Source organism: Sciurus vulgaris (genome assembly GCF_902686455.1).
Source record: "Sciurus vulgaris genome assembly, chromosome: 1".
In the NCBI taxonomy this organism is placed as follows: Eukaryota; Metazoa; Chordata; class Mammalia; order Rodentia; family Sciuridae; genus Sciurus; species Sciurus vulgaris.
The window spans coordinates 191,522,899-191,532,038 of record NC_136461.1 but is presented as its reverse complement, the minus strand read 5'-3'; positions in this window follow the sequence as shown (position 1 = coordinate 191,532,038).

The following is a 9,140-nucleotide window of genomic DNA, read 5'->3' as shown; positions in this document are numbered from 1 at the left end:
CAGCCCCAGGAATCTAATGTGGATGGCATCCAAGCTTCAGTAAAGGCAGAAGCAAGATAACTCTGTGTCCCTTGCAGGCCAAATTTCCTACTCTTTCTTCTAATCTCACATCTCTATATCCTTCAGTCTGAAGTTGCAAATTCCTAGGAGACAATCTCAGATTATTTTAGATTGGGATTATTGTAAAGGCATGACCAGTGAGGGTCTATCCTTGTTTATCAGTTTCAATTCCCAAGAAAGGGCTTCCTTTGTGATCAGAGTCCACTACAGCTGCCCTTTCCTGGTCTGTCTCCTCTTCTCTCACCTTATCATGACCTTAGAATACAGCCATGTCACAGATCAATCCTGTTTATAAGATCAGATCAGTTGTGGCCACCTTCACAGAAAGGTAGCATTCTGGGGAAATATAAAGCAAAGGTGCAGTCAAGAGGCTCAAACTTGGGAACAGGCATTCCAGTGTTGTCATCCTTGATGTGGAGAAGTCGTGGCCATTAAATGCTGAAGGTTGAAGCAGGAGGCTAGGGACTTCCTCAGAGAAAATGCAATGACCTACACCAGTTAGCAAGGTTTAACAAATGTGTGAAAGTTCATAGTAACACGGCTAAATTACTCAAATTCTTATTTGTTTGTCCTTGCTAGAGACTCCTTTGGAATCTCAAGCTTCTCCTCACGAGAGAGAAAATACATAAAAGCCATATCTTTAAACTTTTAAAATGAAATAATTTTCCCTCCTCCAGCCCTCTAATGAGACATTTTTCATTTTATTAGAAAATGGTATTTAAAAACCAAGATCTGGGTGTCAGTTATGTTCTTTGCTACATAGATGCATATGTATATACATATCTGTATGTGCAAACATACTGTATGTGTTCCTATATCTATGTGTGTATACACATACGTATAAGCATATACACATATGGATACATATGTGCATGTTGTGTGTACATGCATGTATGCACATGAATCTGCACAAGTGTGTATGTGCATGCATGTATATGTATATACATACAAATACGTGTGTGTGCATTTATATGTGAATGCATGCATTTCTATGTCCACATGCACAGTGTATGCACATACATATGGGCAGCATTTATGTATGCACATGTATATGTGTGCATTCATACATGCATTTATTTTTCTGTATGCATATATGTATATGAATCTATATGTACATATAGATGTGCATAAGTGTGTAATGTATATGTGTATATGTATGTGAGTCTATACATATACACATGTGGATATGTGTTCATATATATATGTGTGTGTACCTAGTATAAATCAAACATACATACCCCACTAAGTTCATTCTAGCTTTTGTCCTCCTTCCCTGATTATTTTAATTTCTTTCTCAGAGTGAGAAATGTGCCTGACATGATCTATAGCATTTGTTTGCTTCACCATAGACGCATGTCAAGTATCTTCGGAATTGCTGAGTTATCCATATGAGAAACGAATTTACCCACTAGAATGCAGTATTATCATACAGATCTTTTGTCTCTAATTCTGTAGTATCCATTCAAAACACTGGTTTCCAAAGTGACTTAAACCAGCTCCCTCTGTCCTCATTCACTTAACTGACATTTTGTCCTATATTGAATAGAATACAGTTACACTTATTTGTTACCATCTAAATTCCTTCCTGGGATTCCTTCTCCATCCTGGACGTTTTTCATTCACATGCATTTAACTTTTTTGTGGCAAACTAAAGCTTTTGACAAGAACACAGTATCGTGTGTCCACCGGCCTCATACCATACCTAGCAGTTCTATCACCCTGGAGGATTGTGTGCCTCGTTTATTGTCAGCCCTCCCGCTTCTACCAACTCTTGGCAACCATTGAACTCCTCTCCATCCCTATGATATTGCCTTTTCCAAAATCTTGTAAGAACCAATTCACATTATATGTCATCTTTTCTGTGACTTTTTTTTCACTTAGCAAAATGCACTCAAGATTCTATTCATAATGCTGTGTGAATCAATATCTTGCTCCTTTATATTTCTCAGTAGCAATTCATCAAAAGGATGTTCCATTTACGTGTTGAAGTACACTGTAGTTGTTTTGTTTAGGGGCGATTATGAATAAAGTTGCTATAAATGTTTCCATGTTCAATTAACTTAGGCAAATACCAAGGAGTGGGAGGTTGGGTGGTGGTAATGTTTGTATAACTTTGTAAGAAACTACCAAAACTTTGCATTCCCTCCAAGAGTTGATTTTTGTTTGTTTGTTTGTTTGTTAGTACTGGGGCCTAAATCCAGGCATGCTCTGCCACTGAGCTACATTTCCAGTCCTAGTTTTATTTTTCGCCTTTCTTCCTTCCTTCCTTCCTTCCTTCCTTCCTTCCTTCCTTCCTTCCTTCCTTCCTTCCTTCCTTCCTTCCTTCCTTCCTTCCTTCCTTCCTTCCTTCCTTCCTTCCTTCCTTTCTTTCTTTCTTTCTTTCTTTCTTTCTTTCTTTCTTTCTTTCTCCCCTCCCTTCTTTCTTTTTGAGATTGGGTTTCCCTAAGTTGTTGAGACTGGCCTTGTATTTGTGATCTTCCTGCCTCAGTCTCTAGAGTTGATGGAATTACAGGTGTGCACCACCACACCAAACCTGAGGGAGAGTTCTTACTATTTTATATCCTTGCCAGCTCCTCATATTGTCAGGTTTAATGTATCATATATTAGCCATTGTGTATGGTACAGTGGTATCTCACTGTGCTTTAATTTGCAATTGCCTATTGACTAATTGCATTAGTCTGCTAGGACTGCCACAACAAAAAGCCGCAGACTGGAGTGGCTAAAACAACAGAAACTTATTTCTCACAGTTGTGGTGCCCAGAAGTCCAAGATCAAGGTGTTTTTGGGTTGGTTTCTGGTGTGGCCTCTCTTGCTGATGTATAGAAGACTGTCTCATCACTGGGTCCTCACAGGTTCTTCCTCTGTGCAAATGCATACAGTGCTCTGGTGTCTCTTTCTCTTCAGATAGGGAGACCACCTTATGACTTCACTTAGCCTTACTTATCTTCTTAGTGGCCTTATCTCCAAATGCTTCGGGAAGGGTGGGAGTCGGGGGGTGGGCTTTAGCATAAGAACTGGGAAGGACACGACTGACTCCATAACTCTTATGATGTTGAGCATATTTTCACTTTTCTATTGGCATGTCCATCTTCTTTCTTTTTTTCTTTTCTCTCTCTCTCTCTTTTTTTTTTTTTTTTTTTTTTTTTTTTTTTTTGTCGTGCTGGGGCTTGAACCCAGGCCTTGTACATGTGAGGCAATCACTCTACCAGCTGAGCTATATCCCTGGCCCTGTGTGTCTTCTTTGGGGAAGTTTCTGTCCAGATCTTTTGCCCATTTTAAAAATTTATATTGCTTACTTTCTAACTATTGAATTTTAAGAGTACTTTACATATTCTGCAGGCAAGCTTTTTATCAGTATGTGATTTGCAAATAGTTGTTCCATCAGTGGTTTACCTTTTAATGCTTTTACTGTGTTTCACAAAGCAACAATTTTAGGTGTTAATATAGTTTATCATTTTTAAAAACAAATTGTATTTTCAGTGTCATATCTAAATATACATCACCAGATCCAAATCCACACAGATTGTCTTCTTTCACAGGTTTATGCTACAAACTTAGGTTTCTGACTTACTTTAAGTTAATTTTTGTACAACGTGTGTTGAAATCTTTTTTCTTTTCTTTTCTGTTTTTTTTTTTTTTTTTTTCATATGGATGTCCAATTGTTCCAGCATAATTTGTGAAGACTAAGAAACTAGCATTTCTCCGTTGCATTAACTTCTCATCTTTGTCAAGAATCAGTTGACAATACTTGAGTGTCACATTTCTGGGCTTTCTGTGCTAGCACATAATTTTTAAAAATCTGTTCTTTCACCAATGCCATACAGCATTAATTACTGTCACTTTATAGTAATTGAAATTATTTCTGGTAATTGTTCCATCCCTTTGGGAAATAATATTTTTCTTAATTTTTACTGTATTTCATAAATTTTTTTGTTAAAATCCACATAAGTTGTGGATTTCAGTAAAAATAAATGAAGGTTTTAGACAGTCAATGTGCCTTTCTTTCCTTGTACAACAACCTTAATAGGGACTTTGTATTAATCCAGCTAGTAATTGGACTATTTTTTTGACTTTTTTGTTGTTGCTCTAGTTATGCTCAGTGCAGCACATACTTCAAATTCCTGCAGATAGGGGTGTTGAGGGTCATGGATGTATACCACAGCAATATCCATCTGAGCTTAGGTCTTTCATTTAAGCTGTGCCTCAGAGAGTTTCTCTTTCCACGTACTTTATGCTCACCCACCCCTCTCTGCAATATTTGGCTGCAGATGTTATCTGCAGCTTCTTAGCCTCACAGTGAGGTGGAGGTCCAGCTCTGGTGTTCTGATGAAGACTCTTAGTATGTGTGTAGCCTTTTCAATTCTTCTCCTGACAGCAGTTTTGGGCTCAGCACTGAATCCTGCCTCCTTTTCCAAGATTAGACTTTTTCTCCCTCCTGTTTCCTTCCCTCAGCTGCAATGATTGTCACCAAATATCTTAAAGCCAGCAGGTTGTCCCTTTCCCTGATAGATTAGCCCTTCTGTTTCTCCAGTGAGGTTTCTTGACCTCTCCACAGGGCCACTCTTCTTCTGTCCTGCAGGGTTCTATGGCTCTTCCTTACACTCTTCTGTGAGCACTCTGTAGAGTTCATAGAGATAGAACCTACAGAAAGGGGTAGGCTCCCTCAATTTCCAAAGCCTCCAGAGGTCTTCACTCTGTGCCACTAGCCTACACTGATCCTCCACCAACTGTTCAGCCAGCTGAATTCTTACTAGTGTCCAGGTGCTCACAATCCAGGTGAGCACACATTCGTGAGTTTTCTCTCCCTGGAGTCACTTCTCTTCTTAGATTTTGGGTCGGTTCTTTGTTTTGTGACCTCAGGTCTCCAGTGGGTTTTTTTTAAAAGGTCATGAATTTGAATTTAATTTGGTTATTTTTTTATCCTAAGTTTGGGAACTTCACTAAAACTTACTCTCTGCTTCCTCCAGTTCTGTACATACCGAGGTAAAAGTCGAAGTGTTGAGTCAATCTTGTTCTAAAAAGTGATGTAAAAGATTTAATTGGAGTTAAAACTATCCCCGTGAGTCTATATTCACTGTTGTGTCCTGTTCATCTAGAAACATACGCAAGTTGTGAAGTAATTTCAATGGGTTAGTATTATGAACTAAAATGATAAGATTAAGAAAAATTTTGATGGGGATTGTATTGAATCTGTATATCTCTTTTGGACATTTTGACATTGTTAATTCTGCTTATCTGAGAACACAAGAGGTTTTTCCGTCTTTCAAGGTCTTCAATTTCTTTCTTTAGTGTTTTGTAGTTTTCATAATAGAAGACACCTCCTTGGTTAGATCTATTCTGAAGTTATTTTATCTTCAGGTTATTGTGAATAGAATAGTTTTCCTGATTTCTTTTTCAGCAGATACATTATTGAAGTATAGGAAAGCTATCAATTTTTGCGTATTGATCTCATAGCCTGCTACTTTGCTGAATGTATTTATCAGCTTATGAAGTCTTCTGGTGGAGCTTTTGGTTTTTGTTTTGTTTTGTTTTGATTGTTTTTGTTTGTTTGTTTGTTTGTTTTGCAGTGGAGGTAGGGGAAGTTTTCTACCTTGAAGATCATGTCACCAGCAAACAAATAGTTTGACTTCTTTTCTTATTTGTATCCTTTTAATTTCCTTCTCTTGCCTCATTGCTCTGGCTAGAGTTTCAAGAACTATATTGAATAGAAGTGATAAGAGTGGATATTCTTCACAGAACTAGAAAAAGGAGTGCTAAAAGTCCCGTACAAGAATAAAAGATCCAGCAAAGCAATACTGAGCAAGAAGACCGATGCTGGAGGCATCACAATATCTGACCTCGAATTATATTACAGAGCTATAGTAACAAAAACAGCCCAGAATTGTCATCAGAACATATATAGAGACAAATTGAATTGGATCTAAGACATGGAGACAAAACCATATACATACAGTCAACTGATGCTTAACAAAGGTGCCAGAAACATACATTGGGAAAAAAGATAGTCTTTTAAACAAATGCTGCTGGGAAAACCAAATGCCCATATGTAGAAGAGTGAAACTGATCCCTATCTCTCACCCTGCACAAATGTCAACTCAAAGTCAATCAAAGATCTAGGAATTAAACCATAAACTTTGTAATTGCTGGAAGAAAACATACGTCAACTATCATATTTGTACAGGCACCAACTTCCTTAACAAGATTTCTAAAACACAAAAATAAAACCAAGAATCAAAAGCATGAAAGCATCAAATTAAGAAGTTTCTTCACAGCAAAGAAAACAATTAAGAGCATGAAGAGAAAGCCTACAGAATGGTAGGAGTTCATTGCCAGCTGCTCCTTTGACAGGAGATTAATATTCAGAATAGATAAAGGACTTGGAATTTTCACACCAAAAAACCAAATAACCCAAACAGTAGATGGGCAAAATAACTAAACAGACACTTCACAAAAGAAGAAATACAAATGGTCAAACAATAAATGAAAAAAAAATGTTAAATATTATTCAACATCCCTGGAATCAGGAAAATGCTAATCAAAACTACACTGAGATTTCATCTCACTCCAGTTAGCAACCATCAAGAATGCAAATAATAATAAATGCTGGCAAAGATGTCAGGAAGAAAGGTACACCCATACCTTGTTGGTGGGACTGCAAGTTAATAAAACAACCTGGAAGATTCCTCAAATGACTAGGATTAGAATCATTAGATGATATAGCTATCGGTATTTATCTAAAAGAACTAAAAATCATCCTAATGTTGTGATACAGGCACATCACAATAGCCAATACAATAGCAGCACAGTTCACAATAGACAAGGTATGGAACCAACTCAGGTGCCTATCAACAGACGAATGGACAAAGAAAATGTATAAATACACAATGGAGTTTGACTCAATCATAAAGAAGAATCAAATGATGTCATTTGCTGGTAATAGGACAGAACTGGAGAACATCATGCTAAGTAAAATAAGCCACACTCAGAAAGTCAAAGGTTGAATGTTTTCTCTCATATGCAAAGCTAAAGTAAAATAATTTTTAAAAGGTGGCCATCCCATGAAAATAGAAGGGAGATGGGTAGAGTAGAGGAATGGGATTGAGGGGGAAAGGAGGGATGGGAAAAGAGGAACTGTGAAATTAAATTGATGAAATTATATTATGTACATATCAGTGTATGTCTATAAGGAAAAATTAAAAATAAATAAATAGACGGAAGACTGGTCAGGTAGAAGAAAGGGGACCAGGGGAAGAATAAGGGAGGGAATGTGGAAATACTGAGTATTGGGATGGAATCAATTACGTTCCATGCAGGTGTGATTATATCAAGGTGAAACCCCCTACGATGTCTAACTACAAGGCACTAATAAAGACATTTAAAAAAGAACAAATTTTGAAAAGGCCTTTTCCTATGTGTCAGCAAAAACATTCCATGAAGCTTTTGTTTCTATGATCACTGTTTTCTATTCTACGTATGTCTTCTTCAGCAAACTATCTTCAATTTTTATGTATATGTTAAAAATCTTAATTGATAATTTTTTGAAAAAATACTTCAAGGGTTAAAGGTAGAGGACTCAAGACCAGGCACTTTATTGCCATCGTTAAGCAAGGGACACTGGTGTAAGCCAGTGGGAGCATCAAGTGTGTGTTTGTTTTTATTTGCTATTTGTGAAACTATCCTTGTCAAACACAAGGTGTTTGTGCTTTGATGTAGAGTTGAACATGAGATGAAGGGAAAATGCAAAGAAGAGAGAACTATAAATCCTTCCTTACCAGTGGAACTCTGGCCCTAGATTGGGTTCTTCCTAACATACCAAGTCCTATCGAAGCTGCTTCCTGAACTGATACTCAAATACAATCTGAGGGATAAACTTTTACTACTCTGTTCCCTTGATCAGAGTTCCCAGTGGCAATAATCTATTAAACCAGGGTAATTATGATTGGTAGTGTTGAATACAGTTGTGATCTAATTCTTGAAAGAGTAATTGCTGATATTATACAGTGTGTGCCTAGTATCAGCTGAGTCAAATAAACATGGTGCATCCTTGGAATGATATCTCAGAACCCCAGGGCACACCAAGAAGCAGAAACTTCAGATAGGTTTTGTAGGAGACTATAGGCAGAGAGAAAGAGGTGGCACATTTAGACACAGGGAATTGTATTGGAAAAACCTCAAAGATTAGAATGTGTGTGTGTGTGTGTGTGTGTGTGTGTGTGTGTGTGTGTGTATACACAAAAATACATGTTTCCTCAACATTTATATATACATAATTTATGTATTTATATATACATAAATGTTGAGGAAACATTGGTTAGAACTGTAGTTTGTTAAAAAAAAAAGTGAGTAGCATAAAGCAAGCTAATAGAAATTGATTAGTAAGAAACTGTAATTGCTTATCTACTCAGAAGCCTTCATTTTTATCTACAAGGACCTCTTTCTTTTAGGGAGCTGCTTCATATACCCTACCCCCACTCAACCATATGGTTTCAATTGGGTCTGATAACCCCAAACTTTATTCATTCTTAAATGAAGTCATTCAATCAAAAAGATCTTTTTGAGGATATGAACATTTGGAATTACTTTAAAAGGCTTTTTTTCTGTTTGGTGAAAGCTATATAGGTGTAAACCTAAATCTGCCAGAGGCCCCCAGGAAAGAGATCTAGTAGAAGAACTAGGAAAAGAGATGGACAAAGAATTTTGATGTTCAAACCCCTGATTCTGTTCACCTGTTTTCCTCTTGCTGTTTAGTTTTGTGAATCACTGAATTTTCCAAGTCAGTTTCTGTGATTCATAAACATTAACCCTGACTAATACGTGAAGTAAGAGGTCCTTGGATACCAGACAAAGATATTTGAGTTTCAGGAGCTCGCTGTCCTGATTTGTGAGGTCCTAGCCACCTGAGAATCTTTAATTTTATATTTTCTATAAGCACAATGGCAGTCTTTGGGGTCTTAAGAATGGTATTGATAATTTGCAAAGAGGATATTGGAAGAACTATTTTGGCACAGAAGTACTGAATGAATTGGAGGAAAAGTAGGCTAGAGACAAACCAGTTGCTTGACTACCAGAACCATCTTGAG